Source organism: Centropristis striata, chromosome 17 (assembly GCF_030273125.1).
Source record: "Centropristis striata isolate RG_2023a ecotype Rhode Island chromosome 17, C.striata_1.0, whole genome shotgun sequence".
NCBI classification, from domain to species: domain Eukaryota; kingdom Metazoa; phylum Chordata; class Actinopteri; order Perciformes; family Serranidae; genus Centropristis; species Centropristis striata.
Genome location: NC_081533.1, coordinates 31341050 through 31360136, shown reverse-complemented (window position 1 = coordinate 31360136; position 19087 = coordinate 31341050).

Here is a 19087-nt window from a genome sequence, read left to right as displayed (position 1 = left end):
AGGAGGCAGAGGAGAGAGAGAACACGGAGGGAGGGGCTCCTACCATAGGACCGTACGGACGCTTTAGTAAAGTAAATCATCTGGTCAAACACCACAGAAGAAGCTGCTTCCACTCTGTAAGTTCATCAGAGATTCAAAATGGTAAATGAGGCCGAAATCCAGAGTTTTCTCAAACTTTGACTGGGTTCACATTTAGATCAGTGATGGTTCCAGATATTTTAATTGTAGGGGGTCTCAGAAAACATTTAGGTGTCAGTTGAAGGTTAATGTTAACTTTGTGTCGCTTTATGAGAAGAAATGAACCAACTGACACTAAAACAAAACCGACACTCCTGTTTTTAGTGTGGCGACCTCTAGTGGGCATAGTAATTATGACCAGAGTCCCATAGTATAAAGAGCGACAAAGTCCAAGAAGGACAGAGTTTGTGGTGGATGAAAAGGCTAATACAAATACAGGACTTTGAGCCAGGAGACTGTGTGGCTGTCCTGTGTGCAAAGAAAAGTTAATGTTGAGAAATGTTTAACTTAACTGTACATTAACTGTTGTTGATGTAACATTGTCATTTTTTTGGTTGCTAATTTTGCTTATTTGCCTCATTTTGTCGTGGAATTTCACCACAACACCCTATTTGCGTCTTTGCAATGGCTTTATCTGCAATCGTGTTGCACGAAAAATGTGTGTTGCCGTTTGTATAGACACACCAGAAAAACATTCTCAAAGAAGTCCTTAAAGGTGCAGTAAGTGTCATTCCCTGCAGGTTCTGGGAATGAGACTTAACAATCAACCAAATCTTTCTTTAGAATCACAAACTGCACCTTTAACTGTCAAAAGATAATCTAAGGATTTATCCAAGACTTCGAGATTAAAAGTAATCATTTATATCTTTTCAACATCATACTGGAGTTTTGTTGTTAAAACCCAATCTGATGCATCAACATGAACCCAGTCAGTGTGAAACTCTTCGATTAAAGGACTGTTTTTGAATATTTTCGTCCACCGACATTCGATGAAAAGCTTCCTGTAGTTTGACTCAACTAATTTCTCAACAAAAGGAGATAAAGACGGGGTTTCCAAACGTCAGGCAGGCCCTGACATCAGCCTCGTGTACAGGGACATCGTCCAAGCTGTCATCAGTCAATTTACTAAAAAAAACCCTAAATGCCTCAGAACACCCAGACTGTTGACATGTTGAACCCCGACCCTGGCACTGCAGGTGCTCTACTGAACCAACTGAGCAACATGGAAACTAAGATAAAAGTTTGTGTCGACCATTCCAGACAAGGTCAACAGTCTCTTGTTGGGATGTCACAAGAACCAACATTTCAGTGAGTCGATGCCTAAATTCTGAAAATGTTACGGTATTACTTTTTCTATAGTAAGGCAGGTATCGCAGGAAACTGGGGATGACTAGTGCCTCGCTCATAGGCCACTTAAAGTCCGTCGAATGACAGCGAAATGGAGAGACACTGGGCTTTCCCTTTTAATCCTGACAGAACATCATGGTTACATTTCTGCCTAACATTGTTGAAAAATGACAACTGGTAGCAGAGCAACATGTTAGCGGACTGCAGAGTCATCACTGCACCTTTCTCTCTGCTCCACATTGAAACACACTAAACGAGGGTTACAGATATAACCTAGGTTCTGTGACTTTCTCCTGACCACAAGAGATGGTATGACATACCTGGATGACAAAGAACTCTGGCCGTCATCCAGAACCAAAAGACCCTTATTCTTCTTCATTACATGAAATTTTAAACCATCTGTTGTGGTCAGGAGAAAGTCTTACGGTGCGTTCAGACCGGACGCGTAGCGAATATTTCGCGCGACAAGATTACATACAAAGTCAATGCAAACACGCGAATAGACGCGAATTTTTGCCGGCGGCGCGAATCGCGGGTTTCGCGCGACACGAATGCCGCGATTGACACGAATTTCGCGGCGCGAATGAAACAACGCGAATTCGCGTGAGTTCAATAAATTCAACTTTGGCAAAATATTCGCGTGACGCTGTGTCGGGACAGCCTATCAGTGTTGAGATTCTGGACAACAGTGTCCGAGATACATACATGAGAGAGAGGAGAAAAGAGGCAGGAAGGAGGAGTGGGTCGGCAGGAGGGACAGGAAAAAGGTGGAAGTACTCTGCGGTCCTCTCTCCGTGCTGAGTGCGCCTCCGGATGATGTCACTCACCCAGACACGACGGCAGAGCAGGTACAGGGACGCTATGCTTGTCATGGTTGATGACAGAATGAAATGGAGGCAATTATTTGGCGCTAAATAGTCTCTTGGGCGAAAATTCGCGTCGCGTTACTCGCGCGAGTGACGCGAATTAAATTCAATTCTCGCGCGTATCAATTCGCGCGAGTAACGCGACGCGAATATTCGCTACGCGTCCGGTCTGAACGCACTGTTAGAACCATAGTTATATCCGTAACCTTCGTTTAGCTGTTTTTCCACCTCAGTGTCAATCGGGCATCAAGAATCACTGAATGTCTCTGGTACTGGTATCTGGGGTCATGACATCCCTACTCTATCGGCCCTGTGAGGACATTTGGATAAAATCCTAATTTGTTGATGCTACCAATCCCGCTGTGCGTCCCTTTTTTGCAAGGCTGATCTCAGAGCTGCGGAGCCTTTGGGAACCTGAGCTACAACAGACAGGTTTAAAGACATTTCCCCAGTCACTCATGTCGAAATTCCACACCCACACAGAGCGAGAACGGCTCTATCTAATGCTAAGTAGTAACAGTTGTCAAGTAGAAATGGCACTCTGTAACCATGGAGATATATAACCTTATTAGTTCAGGTAAACAAAAAACACCATCAACCACAACATCAACGGCTCTGTATCACCCTGGAGCTTTCTCGTGGAGGTTCCTTGGCCTCTACCATCTCTTTTTCTGTAGATTCGGCCTGGACTCGGTCGAACAAGGTGTCGTTCTCGACCTCCATCTGATCACAGACGCCACCGGGGGAATCAGACTGAGCTCTCTCTCCGAAACCACATCTGCTCATCACCAGATTCCTCCCTCTGAGTTTAGCCACAAAAGGTTTAAAATCAAGATACTGGATTTGTATCCGTCCTTGTATGAATCCAATCTTGTGCACGTCGGTTTCCAAGCACAGAAACGGTCCGATCTGTTGCTGCCATTCGCCGAGTTCATCCGTTCCATGGCAGGACATTGCTTCTGTCATAGTGTAGTCCAACATAGCTTTGTCCATCATGGGCATCCATATGAGCAGAAGGTATACCCATCATCCTTTGCAGCAAGTGGGTGAAGTCCGCGTTGTGATGCAGCATGGACACGGGGTTTAAGGACCAGTCAGACTCGACGTTGTTACATCAGAGAAGGTCGAGTTACTGACTGAGACAATCGTCAGGTGACCAGTTCTCTGCACCACCGCGGAGCTCCAAGTCTTTACTCCCTGAGAGGAAGTTAAAGTTCCCACGGTCCGCCACAGTCTGATGCCACTGCACACGGGTCAGTTTAAAGGTCAGACTCTACTCTCAGGTGTCCTTTCCAACACGTCTGGTTTTCAGAATAACACACATCTGCTGCTACAACAATGAGGTGTATTCTTCTTTTGTTTGAACAGGATTTCTGAAAAAGCGGTTTATGGTATCAATACAAATCTCATCTCATATAAAAGTACAACAAAATGTCTGTGAGTGTTTTGTTTAACAAGTGATTATCATGACAAGGACGAGCTATGTTTTGTTTCGTACATTTTGACCGACGGTTACAAAGTTTACAAATGCGTGATGGCGTTCTGTGAAGCCTGTTGACAATGACTTGTCCCTTAAAAACTGCACCAGCTCTCTCTGTCCTTACATCTCCAAGGTTTTTGCTTTGTCCAGAGGGTTTTGGAAAGGTTTCATTGGGTAAAGGTGCGTAGAAATTGTCCGATCTGCTGTGCAATATTCCAATTAATCTGGAGTGCCAATACATTGCTTTGCTCTAGCGCTTTCTGAAGCAGTTTTCTTCTTTTTGAAAGGGGAGAGGGGGTATTTACACACAGACTCTTGCTGATGAAAAATATTGCTCTTCACTAATTACAGATCCCAAAGTGATTGGAATACACCATCTTGTACTACACAAATGTTAGCAACTCTCTATCATTGACAAAATATACTCTACCTTTATGTCTTTCTGTCACAAAATATCAATATCGACACCTCCATCAATCTGACAGCGTACGAAACATCACTATGTTACAACGACGGCCCTAAAAATAAATCCCAAATCACTTGTTCTCCAGTTGTTGAACACATTTGTCATTCCAAGGTCCTGAAACAGCTCTGCAGGAAGTAAACTTAAACAATTAATCCATCAGTAGAATTAAGGGTTGTGAATGATGTGAATAGAGAAAGGGAATATTTAAATTGAATGTAGATTGTGTGGAGTTTTGTTGTTTCTGACCTCAAATCCAGAGAAAGAGACAAAGACGGGAGCGATGACGTGTTCCCGTCACTGTTGTTTGGTGCTTTGTTTCTGTCTAAAAGTGCCCATTGTTTATTCCTATTTATGCAAAAAGCTTTTCTCTTCTGACAACACTGACGCACAGAAAACCAACTGAACCGCCGACCCCGAAGCCTTCCATGCAGGATCAAGTTGCCACGAACACATCAAATTTGAGGAACCGTCTCTCCCGTTTCACCCACTAATTCCGCTCTGCTGACAGACTTCTTCATCAAAACGTCCCTCTAATGAATGAATCAGTCTTCCCTCTGTCAGTCAGAGTGAATCATCCTCCTACATCAGTCACTCTTAGCTTCCAAAACAGCCCGTTTGTCCCCGGCACGTTCCCAAAAACCTCCGTCATCACCCGAGACGAGCGCAGCGTCTTCTGAGACATGTTCGACTATTTAAAGTCGCTCTTTTCTTGTCTGTGACAGACGGACGTAAGACAGAAAATGTCACTTCTGTCATGGCATAACGCAGCCTCATGTAGGACAGAAGGCAACAAAGGGGAGGACTCCCATGTTTACAAACTGCGTCACTGGATCACTCAAGACTTGTATAACTGCAGAAAGGATACTGCTGATGGACATATAGAGATAGATCCATTAGCATCACTGAAACCTACATCAGCCGGCTTTGTCTAATATTCTATCGGAATTTCAAATTAACTACTCATATAAATGATCATGTTATGTTTCCAATTAAGTAAGTGGTGTTAAACTAGAGTCTAACTTCTTATCTTTCAAACCGTATAGCATTTTAACCGTGTCTGTTAGCCTCAAGTTTACCGGAGTCGGCAAAAGGACGCTTGCGCCCGGATTGGTCACTTTCATCTCTTCGCTGTAAAACAATAAAACAATGGGACTGATGATTTTTTGGGGGAAACTGGATGTTTCTTGGTAAGCCAAATAAAAATCACCGTTATTAAACATCTGACCAAACTTTTGTCCTTCACAATAATAAAACACAGATGTTGCCCGAGCGTTCTTACTGCTTTCTCTCATCAGAGTTACTTCTTTTGTAATTAGACGTTTAAATCTCCATGTACACAAATGACATTTCACACGTAGATTGTTAAATATCTATAAATCAGTTCCACCTACAGAGGTGTTGGAGATGTTATTCGAAATGACAGCAAAACACCGAAAAGTGCGGCGTTGCAGATGTGACCGGAGAGGGAACATAGTACCTAACAGAGGCCGATCTAGGAAACAGTTACTACAAATTAGCATTTAATTACCTTTAGTTGTTTTTAGTTGATGTCAGGCATCAATTAGTTTTCTTTTTTTTCTGGCCCTTCTGCATTATTCAATGCAAAGTTGGTTTTCAGTTGCAGTTACGACTCTGAGCTCTATTTATTTCTCTAACGGATCATTATTGTTAGTCCCATATAACAACGCCGAATTAGCTTTGTTGGACTGCGTTTGTATCTGTTTAATGAATAATTAAATGGCCAATTTTTGTCTTATGTGGTTGGCGTACTTGTTAGCCAAAGCATCTTTTCGACTAACTACCACTGTGAAGTTATTAAATGTGACAGGAATTAAGCCACACGGGAGCTACTGGAAACTAGCATTTGCCAGTTAACATTAAAATCCATTCAGTGGCTTAATTAGCCTGCTGGCTAAAGTCTTAAGTGCCCCTCTGATTTTTTTATCAGTAACAACACTATAATTCCCCGTATGGTTGGTATGCTCATGCAGGTGGGTGACGAGATCAAAGGTGTGTATAGATTATATTATATAACATCCCCTGATTTCACAAATTTTACTGATCAACCGTTTGTGGCAATAACAGGCCAAAAAATATATCGATGTGGTAGCCGAAGACGCGGGAGAATAAGACAACGAGCTAGTAAATATGGAGGTAAACAGTGCATGTTTAAAGGAGTACTGAAGTCAACATTTTAAAAAAAAAACAGACAGCATCGTTCACCGGATGCTTCCTCTGTGGTAAATGCACCTGTTTGATACACAGGTATTAAGCTAAACCAATGTGTGTAAAATTGGAGTAGTGCCTCTTCAAAACAGCATTGCCGGGCCTCAAGGATACACAATGTGTTTAATCCACCTCATGAAACAATGGCAATGTGTTTTGGCGAGCAACACTGAGTGTAACTCCACAGGGAACCTTCGACTGGTCAACTTTCAGTATTTTGGAGACTAGAGCTGAAGATTAGACGGTTAACTTTGACGCCTTAACCTCAGCTAAACAAATTGTACCTCAATGGATTGTTCACTCTGACTGAGAACGTTACTAAATTAATCTACAGACACAATCAGCTGATCTCAGTTCGTAGCCATGACTCTCCAGAGTTACATAATGGTGGTTATTTCTTGTGTAAAATGTTAAACTTCTGTTGGGGTCAAAGTTGGGATCAGGTGTCCTTATTTTTCTTGACAGATTGTTGACACCAGCTCTTTTGTGCAGTGATGTTAAATTTCAGTAAACGCCTCTACGTGTAGAAATGTCCAAATCACAACTGACTAAAATTCCAGCTCACAGTTAAAGAAACCATGTTGTAATGAGCGAATGCTTCCGGTTTTCCAACATCCGACACCTGCGCTGAACATCTGTGAATGTGACGTAACTGATCCATGATCGTCGGCGTTCAGAAACCTCCCTGGTTACAGAACGATCTTGAAAAACAGTCTTAAGGGTGGACGCCATCATTGACTTTGTCTGGGTGACAAATGGTTTGATCCGCCCAACTCTGCCAGTCACACAGTCTCCATGACGATGACGACTTCGCTGCTGTCCTCGGAGGTTGGCGTGGCGGTGGAGGTGGAGCTACACAGTATGAGTCCCTCCCCTGTGGTTATCTGGCCTCGGGCAGGGCAGTCCGCACTGTCATGGAGACCTGTGTTTCCACCTCCTTTGTTTTCCCTCTCCCCTGCTCCTCCTCCTTTCCTGCCATCCTCCTCCCTTTGCCCCTCCTCCTCTTCCTCATCCTCCTCCTCCTCCTCCTCCTCTTCCACCCGACACCTGCACACCTCGATGCCGGAGTCGCCCGTAAGTCGCCGATGTCTATACTGGCTCTCGTCGGCTCCCATGTCCTCATCCTCGTCCTCGTCGTTGTCCTCCTCCTCCTGGTCCTCCTCTCCATCATCCCAGCTGGGAGGTCCCGGTTCAAAGATGTCCACGCAAGGGGAGAAGAGAGTCTGTTTTGGAGGGGACTGAGTGGCACGAGGTGATGGGGAGAGGGAGGAAGCATGGCCGGAGGAAGATCCACCTTTGTTGGACTGGTGCAGAGCAGTGAGGGGGTCCAAGAGCAAAGCCGGGGCTGGGAGGGAAGAAGAAGACAGGGCTGGAGGGCTGGGGAGGCAGGGAGGAGATGGAAGGGATGAGGGAGATGATGGGGAGAGGATCAGGGGGGGACTGAAAGATTCAGACTCTATGTTTATGGCCGGGCAGGTAGAGGAGGAGGATGCAGGTGTTGATAAAGAGAGCCCTGAGGCAGGAGCGGTCAGTGGATCTGATCCAGAACCAGAACTAAAACCAGCCTGGACATTTGATGGCAAAGGACTGATCGGCGATAAAGACAGGACAAGAGAAGGACCTGAATCGGCAGGTGCTTCTTGACAAGATACAAGAACAGTAACAGAGCCTGGTGTTGGGCTGGGAGGATCCAGGGCTAGACCTGACCCAGGCGACAGGTCTGGAGTCTGGCAATGGGCTAATGAAGGTGTATCTGTAGCAAGGGCAAGGCTAGAATGTGCAGGTTTTAAAATGGGTTTAGTTTCACAGTCCGGGACTGTGGTTGTTTTAGGTTGTAGGTTTGCCACCAGGGTAAGGGTTGGAGGTACTTGGGGAAGGGTATCTGGGGCTTCGGGAAAGTCTGTAAGCATTGGGCCTGGAAGGGGGCTAAGGTATTTGGGCACTGGTTCTGGAGCTTGGTTATGGTTTGAAGGTGCTGGGATTGGCACAAGGCTAGGGTTTGGGTCCGGGGTTGGGAGACTTGCTGAGTCCGTTATCAGGGACAAAGTTCTTCCAACATCTGGTGTAGGTTCTGAGGTCGGGCTACTGGGAACATTGGGGGTTGTATCCAAAGTTCTTGTTGGATCGAGGGTTTTGAGGGTCTTGGTGGCTGTCGGGCTGTCAGAAGTGCCATCTGTTGGGGTAGCAGGGCCTGATCTTGAGGTGGTTTTGGGGGTACAAGCAGTTTCGGGGCCCTCAGCTGGACCCTCGGTGCTTATTATTTGGATGGAAAGGAGTGTTGCATCAACACTTGGACTGGGGAGTGTGACTGGGCTACCGGTGCTGGCTGTTGGGGAACATAATGCAAGGGCAAGCTGTTGCTTTATGGGAGATGTAGTTCCAACAAGAAGAGCTGCTTCTGAAGCGGGAGAGGGCAGAGGCTGAGGGGAGGCCACCCTGGTAACCACCGCCACGGTAACGGCTTGGTGGGACACCGACGGATCCGTGGCATCAAACGTCTGCGATCCGGCGGCATCCTCGTCACTGATGTCAACGGCCACTGCGGCGACCGTCCTCTCAGAAGCAAATCGAGTCTCATTTACCTCCAAACAGGACGCCGCCGCAGTGATGGTCTCCATGGTGACGTCGAGGGCGAGGGGCGCGGCCTCGCTGGGCGTTGTGGCGTGGCTCGTGTCAGTCTCGTAGGTGACGGGCGCCGAAAGGGAGGAGCTGCATGGCGAGGAGGGGCAGCAGGAGTCACAGGAACAACTGGAGCTACAGGAAAGACACATAGTTATTATTCATCTTGATTTAATAAAACATGAGAAGCACCAGTACTCGCTGTTAGGTGAGCTGCAGCGTTACCTGTTGTCGGAACTGAGCGAGGACGGCCCGTCGCTGAGCGGCCGGTGCAGCAGCGGGTCATGCTGCGTGAGCAGGTGGGGGTCGGCGGCGCGGGGGGGCTGTGGGTAGCGTGGGGTGGTGAACACGGAGCTGTAGGGCGGAGGAGGCGTGGAGGGCTGAGCTGCCACCTCCTCATAGGACGGCAGCTTCAGGGACGCCAGGAAACCTGAAGACAGGAGAGGAGAGCGAAGTCAGAACAAACAGTTTGAAACTCTAGTTTTCAGATGATTCCTTTAAACCTGCAATCATTTTTTGGCCACAAGTGGGAAACATTTTAATAGTTTTATTTAGTTAAGGAGCAACATGACTCATTTGGACTCTTTACGTTTGTGTCACTCTACCATTCGCTCTCTTTGTGCTCTGTTTTTGGCTCCGCAAGGGAAATATCTGTCTCTTTAGCAGCTAAATGCTCCACTATGGTCCAGATTCGGGTCAAATTCCAGTTTTACTGATCCCATCTGATGTACAAGCCTGAACTGGTTTGATTTTGTGCCAACTAGCTGAACTAAATCGATCTGATATTCCGTGTTTCCAACAGGTAGACTTCACCCGGGTCAATATTTCTGAAGGTAGTGACAAATATTCACTGAAAATCTATTTACACAGAGCAGAGAGGAGAGGACAGGAGAGGCTGTTAACACAGAGCAGAGAGGAGAGGCTGGAAATATGACAATACTTCAATATTTACAATTGGTGAGAATGTGGTCATTTTACATATTTTTTTGGTAAATTTATGTCTTTTTTGTAATTTTGTGTCTTTTTTGTAATTTTGTGTCATTTTTTGGTCATTTTGTGTCTTTTTTTTTGGTCATTTTGTGAGGGTTTTTTTACAACATTCAAGTGTTTATATATAAATTCTCTTTTATTCCAGTTTTTAAAAAATAATTTATCAGAGAAATTCAACATTTTTCTAATTCCTGTCATTCTAACTGCGTTATAGCTGCAGGACTTTTAATTTAGGACTTTGATTTAGATTTATATAGATTTTATATATTGTAGTGAAAAAATGCGGACACAGTGAAAGTAAAATGTGACAAAAACACCCTGAAACTCCCGGTTTAAGGAAAATTCCGCTGGCTTCCGAGCTGTAAATCTGTAAATTTCCACTGAGTCGTCACAGCAACAGATTAAAAAAGCGGCACGTCACAAAAAGACAAAACAAGAGCTGTCCTCATTGTCTTCATGTTGACAGTTGAATTAAACAGACCGACAGAGAGAACGACAGACAGACAGACAGACAGATAGGTAGGTGTCTCACTGAGGTCCAGCATGGAGGAGGGGTAGGAGTTGGCTCCGTGGTAGGCCAGCAGGCTGATCTCTCTCTGTCTCTGCTGCTGCTGGACTCTCAGTTTGGCTCGGCGGTGTCGGTACGCACAGCAGCAGCTGAACAGGATCAGAACGGTCCACAGCAGCCAGAACCCTGAACACAAGATCACAGACCACATACTGAGACTAGGACCCTGAACACAACATCACACCAAATACAAAACTTTTAGATTTTTAACAAAACTTTTAGATTTTTTAAGAGAACTTTTAGATTTTTAACAAAACGTTTAGATTTTTAACAAAACTTTTAGATTTGTTACTTACTCCACACACACTACTTTATTGAAACACATTGTTAAGTATCAATGTTTTGTTATATAAATGATTGTTATACAAATCATTATTTTGGTCCTAGAATAAAAAAATGCATAAAAAGTATAGTAAGTACAGTATCGTAAATTAAGTATTATGAGCATATATCAGGGAGCCACTTTAAAGCCCTGCTTAACAACGAGATAATATTTTATTTATAAATATTTATTTATTTAATAATTCTCATAGATTGTATATGGCTGCCATCTTTGATCAGCAGTCTTGATGAAGTGGCTCCCATCAAAAATTTAAACTTATGGTGATAAATGTGTAAAAAATGTGGTGCCTTTGTCCGGCATGTCCCCTTTATTTAGCTACAGGGTTGCTGCAGGGTTTTAAAAGGTATTCATTATTAATTAATTATTTAAAATATATTATAAGTAAATGAAATTAGCTAAAAATAAGGCCATTAAAAAGTATTAAAAAGTAATAAACGTCATCTGACGAGGTATTAACACATTTTTTTAACTGCCAGGATGTCAAACATGTTGAGATGTTATTACAACCACAACAGCACAAACACTCTGTTAGCATCACTGGAGTTTCTGAGTGAGGTTTCACCAAAGACGGTATATGGGTCAGACTGCCTGTTAGAGCAGATGGCTGCGGCCAGTCAGCCTCAACTTGTTTTCCCGGTGCTTGTATTCACTAAGCTTTACGGTAAGAATGTGTTAGATCCGCCTTCAAAATAAAACACATATAGCTTTCAAAATAAGAGCACATGGATGTGTTAGCAGAGACCACCACAGAATTTACAAGAAAAATAAGATGCCTTAAATAAAACAGATGAACCCTTATTCTCCTTTACAATAATTCCTTTAAATACGCAATGACTAAGATGGAATAGTTCATTAGAATGAGAGAGGCACTAAATTTAGGCTTTGAGGGGAAACAATTTCTCAGGGGTAGACCCCCATCATAGTCTCAGATCATCCTGTAGGAAACACTGGTCGACAGCTTCTTTTGCAGTCGAGTGTCATATTTTATACTTTATAAATTGCTGATTGATCTTTACACACTCACACCATCCAGGGGACAGTTAACCCTTTACCTGCTGCTGAAAAAAAGTCCTAGAGGAGACTCTGGGTTCTATGATTATGGTTACAGTAATTAGTTGCAGGTTATCTCTTTAAATTGTGATGGAATTTGTTAAAGGAATAAGTTACAGCTTTATAATTAGTTTCCTCCAACACTGAAGTTAAAAGTTACACAGCTACAGTTGCAGACCAATGTTGGTCATGTTGGTATTAAAAAATATTGTGAAGGTATTAAATTCAACTTAACTATTTCTGTATATACCCTGAGCTCAGCCCCCTGTCTAATAATAAAACTGTAACTATGCTGCTTATATAAAGTGTCACATTTAGCTGTAACCTGATGACTTACACCAGAGCTCGTAGTAGTAGGTGCAGCAGCCGGTCTCTCCGCAGCAGTGTCCCGTCTCACACAGGTATCCTCCGTTGGCGTTGGCCCCGGGGCAGTACCGCGGTCTCCCCAGCAGGGGCAGGCTGCCACCGGAGTGGTACTCCATCGCACCCCCGCTCTGCCCGGACCTAGCCCGGTGCCACCGCTACCTGCACGCCACTAGCCTCAAGCTGTTCGCTCGCCAAACACGTAACTGGAGTCGGAGTCCAACTACATCTTCAGATAATCTAGAAACCAACAGAATCTATCTCTGAACAGTGTTCGGGTCGGTTAGAGTCGCTGAGTTTAGCTGCAAATGAAGCTAATCTACATTTTCAGAGCAGCTGGGAGACTTTCACTGTTTCAAAGTCATTTTTCTGACAACAAACGTGAGCTCATCACGTAACGAGAGGACAGGATGTTCAGTTCAGAGGCCCAGAGTTTGGAGCATGGTGAACTAGAAGCTAACGAGCTAAGGCAGTGGTTCCAGATCAGTTAGCACCAAAATGCCTCGTCTTCAGAGCTGCAGCACGAAGGTTAAAGAGCTGTTAGGAGCGCTCTGAGTGTCGCTGCACCGCGGCTGGTGAACTCAGGTGAGAGTGCTGACTCCTGCAGCTAAACGCGGTGAGTGCTGCAGCTGGAGGAGAGCGGCGGGCGGTGGAGCGAGGCGGGCCGGCGGCCAACACAAGGTCCTGAACTGAAGACAGAGAGAGAGAGACAATAGTTTACACACACTACTACAGCCTGTTTAATATTCACACTGCAGCAGCTCAGACCACCAGCGACACAAAGCACCCTCTCTCTCCACACACACACACACACGTCTGTCCTCCATCGTGGTGCATTCCCAGGCCCTTCACCTTAAAGAGGGTGAAACCACACGGCTGGATACTCATGAGAAGATATAACTTTTTCACATATGAGCTGCCGAAAAATAACTTTGATTCCCAAGATTATCCAGATAATCACTAAAAGCTGCAATAAATGGGATTAAAACATCAGTTTAACTTACATTTGATTGATTATTTGTATTGCATTACAGTTCTCAGACGCAAATCTGGCATTGCTTTTTAACCTTAAATGAGGTAATCAATAAAAAATCATCATAAGGCCCTACTGCAAGGAAAGGAAATAAATATAAAGTCATGGAAAAAATTATTAAATCACATTGTTTTCTTCAGATTATTGTTCATTTTTTATACCTGGTACAAGTAAAGGTAGATTTGTTTGGATGAATATAATGATAACAACAAAAAGAGTCTAATTTAAGAGCTGATATCTAGACATTTTCCATGGTTTTATTCATAATGATTTTGGTTATTATCAAGAATGTTTCCATGACACAAACGACACAAAAAAGACACAAAATGACAAAAAACAGATGCAAAAATGACTAAAAAAGACACAAAATGACAAAAATAGATGTGAAAATGACCAAAAAAGACACAAATGACAAAAAGTAGATGCAAAAATGAGCAAAATGACCAAAAAATAGTCATGGAAAAAAAAATTAGACCACCCTTTCTTCAATTTCTTGTTCATTGTGGAAAAAGGGTGGTCTAATCATTTTTTCCATGACTTTCTATATTTTAAAAAGCCTCAATGTGTCACTTCAGATTGTTCAGACAACAATTTCATCATGTTTTCCCAATTTTAAAAGTGCAAACCCGTCAAATAACCTTTGATTAATATTATGTTTATACGTGTGTAGAATAAAGGTAGTTTTGAATTGAATAACGTTTGATTTCTGATGTTAATCTGGTGTAGACTCCTGGACACCTTAAAATATACCTCGATGGAGGAAGAGGTGGAGACATAAAAAGCAATAATTGAGTTTTTCTTTTCTGTTTGGATTTGGACATATTTGAATGTTAGTTTCTTTCCTGAGTCAGCAAGATTTACTGTTCTCTCTGGTGCTGTGGGTCCTTTGGAACCAAACAGAATATATTCTGGACACTGTTCATGACAATAACTAGATATTGTAGGTTCCTCAGCAGAGTTGGGAAAGTTACAACAGCAAAATGTAATTGATGTGACACTCAATGTACAATATACAACCACACATTCAGCTGATATTCCCTGATCCAGTTACAAAAGTGCAACCTGCGATTTCTAATGTGGAAGTTTGGACATCCAATCCCAGACGAGCCCCCAAACACCCTGCAGCGCGATTTGATCTGTGGAATAAGTGGAGTAATATGATGATAAATATATATATATATATATATATATATATATATGTCCCTCAGTGGGTAGATTTAGGGGGTTTGAACTTTCATTTATCAGTCCATGGTGCGTTCAGCTCATATTCTAACCTTCGATTTCTAATCCAAAGTTTGGACTTCGAGACCCGAACGAGCTCGCAAATACCTTACGTTCCTAATTTAACAATATATTTTAAAACCCAGGGGAAAATGATTTTATTTGCACTGAAAAGATCAGAAGGGTTAAAAGCAACTCTGAAGTGAAAACTACTTCCTGTACAAAACAGAGGAGAGCAAGGCTAGTTAATAAACCTATAGACTAGCAAACACAGCAGCACCACTAAAGCTTCATGTGTTTCCCGCGGCAACAAACAGCTCGGCTTCAGCAACACGTTGCCTGGTATTTCTGACTTATTATAGACATTATTATAATATAAACTGGCACTCATTTGGATGCTAATTTAACTAAAACCTGGTCGTTCAGTTGTTCGTCTGGTTGAACTGTTGAAGACTTTCTCCGACCTAAAAGCATCAAAGCTCAATTTAATAAACAGAGCAGCTCTCTCAGCAGATTAGTGACTTTTTAACAGTTCTGTATTCTGAAAACACTCTTGGTGAATCTAATAACTCAAACTGTCCATAAAAGCAGTAAAGAGATTCTGTTTTAAAGTGATTCCACTGTCTGTGGAAACACAAAGAGGAAATCAGATTTAATCTGATGGACTGATTCAGAGTCTCAGTAACCTCGGCTGAACTTTAGAAGAACGGACAGAAAGCCATCATCTCCTCACTACCAGAAACTACTAGAACAACTGATCAAAAATGACTTAAAATGATCTATAATATAAACTTAACAACCAACGACGAGGATGAGGCTGTTTGTCATATAATTCTCTCTTTTTTTCTCCCTTTCTCAACTATCTACTGCCAAATTAGAGCAAAATATCTTTAAATAAAAGGAAAAACAACCTGCAATAATAATATTCTTAAAGTGATAACAGTGAGAAGAGATGAAGAAGGTATATTAGGGGCTAATCATGGGCACAAATAGGCCTGTCACCATAATTACTAGATCCACTTATCGTTCAATATATAAAGATGGACAAGATTTTTTTTTTCTGGACTCAATATATTGACTTTTTGTATTTTTTTGTGTTTAAAGTAAAGCTGCAAATGTTTGACAGGCAGTATGAATTGCCAAAAAAACTATAAAAACTATATTTCCCAAGCAGCCGATCCAGCTGTTTGTTATTTTAATAATAAAATAATATAATACATAATGATTATCTCAGTGCAATGTTTTGTTAACAGAGCCTGAAAGTCTATTTTATTTGTTTTAGTTGTAGTTTTTTTATTCATGGTTTATTTATCTAGGATATGTTAATATTTATTTTCCACATTTATATTCCAATGTTTAATATTCTCGAGATTTAAAAATGAATTGCTGTGGAAAAGGATGAACTTATTATGCTCTAATATCATTACAAATGAAAACAACATTGATACAACAATACTATTGTTTATCGTGATTTTTTTTTTTAAATATATCTTCCTAAAAAATGTGTTATGGTGACAGAACTAGACACAAACAGGTTTTTGTTGTTGTAATATATATTGATTTATTGTCCTTCAATATTTATATATAATTTTAACGTTTAGGGGAATTCCCCTTTAATGACTCAGTTATGTTAAATATTTACCCTCAAACAGCCCCGTCCTCTCTTTGCAGTAATGACCTCATTCCCAACGCCTTAAAACTTAACTGGTCCCCACAATGATAGACTTACAAGAACACACACACACACATACAACACCAAACACACACACACACACACACACACACACACACACCGCTGCAGGAAACGTTGGTGGTCTGTGAAGAGTTTCTCACAGGGCCAAGTTCAGCCTCATGCTGCAGTGCTGCACACACACACACACACACACACACACACACACACACACACACACACACTGGGGGAGCTGCTATGAAATGACAGCATAGTAAACGTGGCTCGTGGTCAGTGAACGCACCACACACACTTAGATTTATAACAATTATAATCTAATAATTTCAGTTTTTTGTTCTGATGTTTCATAGTTCATCATTTAAAGCCCTTTATAATATTACTGTTATATCTCTAAACAGTTTAGAGTTGAGCTGAAATACTGCACAACTTAAAGGAATAGTTCAGATTATTTTATTTAGAATATTTCCTCCTCTTCATGATGCTGTCAGTTAAATGTGTGACTTTGCATAAAGAGGAGATGAAGCCTCTTCAAACACACCAGACTCCATTGACAAAAACAGTCATTTTACCTCGCAGATTACAGGAGTTGGTGTTTCACAGATGCCTCTGTTTGTTTGTTTGTTTGTGTTATTTTGTGACTTTGGTGTTTTACAGAGTTTGGTGTGATTCACAAAATCACACAACAACAAAAACAGAGTCAGCAGGGGACCAGTTTTGTGAGGTAAAATTACTGTTTTTCTCAAAGGAGACTGGTGGGCGACTTTAATAAGGATTAAATGTGATAAAACAACACATTGTGCAATATATTGCAGAGCCAATAATGTTATATATGATAGATAAGTGTAATAAACACATACTTTTCAATTTGGGTCCTGTAGATGAAATCCTTATTTGAAAATGAAATCAAACGGTAAATAAAAATTATTTTAAAGTCAAAAAATGTAAATTAAAAAGCTGCAAAAACCATTTATATTCCTCCTGGTACTTATGTTGTTCTGTCTGTATAAATAACTGTTTAGTTTGTATATAATCTATTTGTCAATGAAGATTTATTTTTAAGTAAATTTTCTGGTGACGGAGACGGGAGCCAGCGCTGGAGGACCGAAGCCCCAACACCGCTGAAAGTTACTATATAATAATAATAATAAAAATAATTTTATATATATATATATGCATTATTTTTTTCCATTACATTTCTACATTTATTAATTAATTATTAATTATTTTCTTTATTTATTTTTATATTTCCACATTTATTTATTATTTTAATTATCTTTTTTAAATCTTATTATTTATCTTTTTGATTTACATTTATACTTTTATTTATAATTTCATTTATTTCCCTATATATTTTCACATTTAAAAAAAATATTTATTGAATTTCATATTTCAATATTTATTTATTCTGTATTTATTTCTCTTTATATTTCCACATTTAAAAAAAATAATTTTATTTATTTATTTTCATAGTTAGATATTTATTTATTCAGTATTTATTTCTGTATATATTTCCTGACATTTTAAAACTTTTTTATTTATTTATTTTCATATTTAGATTTTTATTTATTCTGGATTTATTTCTCTGTATATTTTAGTTTCCTGAAAAAACAAAACAGGGCTGGACGATAAATCTATACGATAATTTATAATATGATAACTTATGAATTATTTAATTTTAATTTATTACGTTAATTATTATTATTATTGTTTCCAGATTAACTCTTTAATATATTCCTCTTTTTCCATTTGTTTTTTAATGTATTTGGTACTGTTTGCATTTCCACATAGTCGATTCTATTATTTTTTTCTACATTTCCATATAAATTAATTTATTATTTTATTTTATTTTATTTAGCTCTCTACATAGTACTATATTTATTTATTCTTTTATTTATTTATTTATATTTATACCCACATCAATTCATTATTATTTTATATTTCTCTTCATGTTAAGAAATTTATTAATTTCTCTTTATAAAACAAAACATCTGGCCACATATACAGAGGTGGAGGAATGAGTTTTATTTTAAGTCAAAGAAAACAAGTAGGCTAAAAGTACCTCTGGAATCATTTATGTTAGAATATTGAAATAAAAAAGCTCTTATTTTGACGGACTGGTATCGTGATTTAACCCCGTATGGAGATATCGTGATATTCCATTAATAATTACTAATATAATGCTAATAATATAATATAATATTATTTAACTAATAATAATGCCTGTATGTCGATTAATTTGTATTATTTCACTCTTAACTAAATCCTAAATATAAACTACTTATTAATATAAATCGTCATGGTTACAGGATATTTTTGCTCTAATTTAAAGCCTAACCGAAGGTCAGGGGCCCTTCAGGGGTTCTCAGACAGGCGACACTGAGGAGCAACAATTAAAGCGGTGCAGGAAATGACAGATGTGTTGATTCCTGCATCATATTACACATTTTACCATTATTCTGCCTCATATTATAAACACAGCAGTGAGCGTTTATTACGATGAGAATAAAATCATCCATAGTGTAAATATTATTAAACACTATGACCGTCTGCCTGTAGCTGCAGCACCGTGAGAGCTCTCGGTGTATTTATATCTCCGGTAAAGCTCCGGTAGCTATCTGAAGACACAAAAACAACCGTACCGCTGCATCCTGCCGCTGCCGCTCCGCCGCGGGTCTGTGGCCGCTCCGCTCGGTGTGAGTCGGTGTGTGTGTCGGTGTGTGTCGGTGTGTGTCGGTGCTCGGTGCCGCCGGGGCCTCCTCTCCTCTCCTCTCCTCTCCTCTCTGCTCCGGTTCTCCGCCTCCTCGCTG